Below are 1,007 nucleotides of genomic sequence, written 5' to 3'. Positions count from 1 at the left end.
TGGAAGACTCACTCCCAAAGAAATGTCGAGGAGTTAAAGGAACCGATGCCCCATTTCCAACCACTCAGGACAGTTCACCCGTCCAGAGGCAAACTACTACCAACCAATGAGGAAAGCATTTGTACTAATTTCATTTCACGTAAACACCCCTGTCTGTGGCCGGCGGCGTGCAGTTGTTCTCTTGGGGAATCTGGGAGAGGAATTTCCCTCTGAGTTTTGATCCAAATCTCAGCCCCAAGTCACTGGACCCTCTGAAACCCCTCCCCTAGATCGTATTTCAAGGTACCTGTTAAGTCAAAGCTATCCTGCCTCTGAACTGTGGGGACTTGTACAAAGCACCACACCAGCACAACTACAGGCTACACCACCGTTGTGCATTACCTGATCATTACAGCAACACAGCAGATTGCTCTCCCATGTTATAGACGGCAAAATAGAGTCTGGAATTAATTACTTGGCTTCACAGTCCATCCAAACAAAGACAAGGATTTCACTGGGCATCAGTGGCTCATGCCTGTAATTCTCACTACTCAGGAAGCTGACATCTGAGGATCCTGGTTTGAAGCCAGCCAGGGCAGGAAAGTCTGTGAAACTCTTACCTCCAATTAACTACCAAAAATTCAGAAATTTTGGAACTGTGGTTCAAAGTGGTAGAGTGCTATCCTTGAACACAAAAACTCAGGGACAACACCCAGGACCTGAGTTCAAGCCCCAAGGCTGGCACAAATAATAATAATAATGACAAGAATTTCTCACTGGCACATACTAACCTTCCTTCCTCCACATGGTTCAAAATGTGCCCTGAGAATGGAAGCCACGAAAGCAAACTAGGACTTAAGCATAAAAAGCACAAGATAGGGGCTGGGAAGGTGGCTCAGTGGTAGAGCACTCGCCTTGCATGCATAAAGCCCTGGGTTCAATTCCTCAGCACCACATAAGCAAAAAGAAAAAAGCCGGAAGTGGCGCTGTGGCTCAAGTGGTAGAGTGCTAGCCTTGAGCTGAAGAGC

This window comes from Dipodomys ordii, unplaced genomic scaffold (genome assembly GCF_000151885.1).
Source record: "Dipodomys ordii isolate 6190 unplaced genomic scaffold, Dord_2.0 Scaffold1, whole genome shotgun sequence".
In the NCBI taxonomy this organism is placed as follows: Eukaryota; Metazoa; Chordata; class Mammalia; order Rodentia; family Heteromyidae; genus Dipodomys; species Dipodomys ordii.
The sequence above is the reverse complement of the archived record's forward strand: the minus strand, read 5'-3'. Positions refer to the sequence as shown.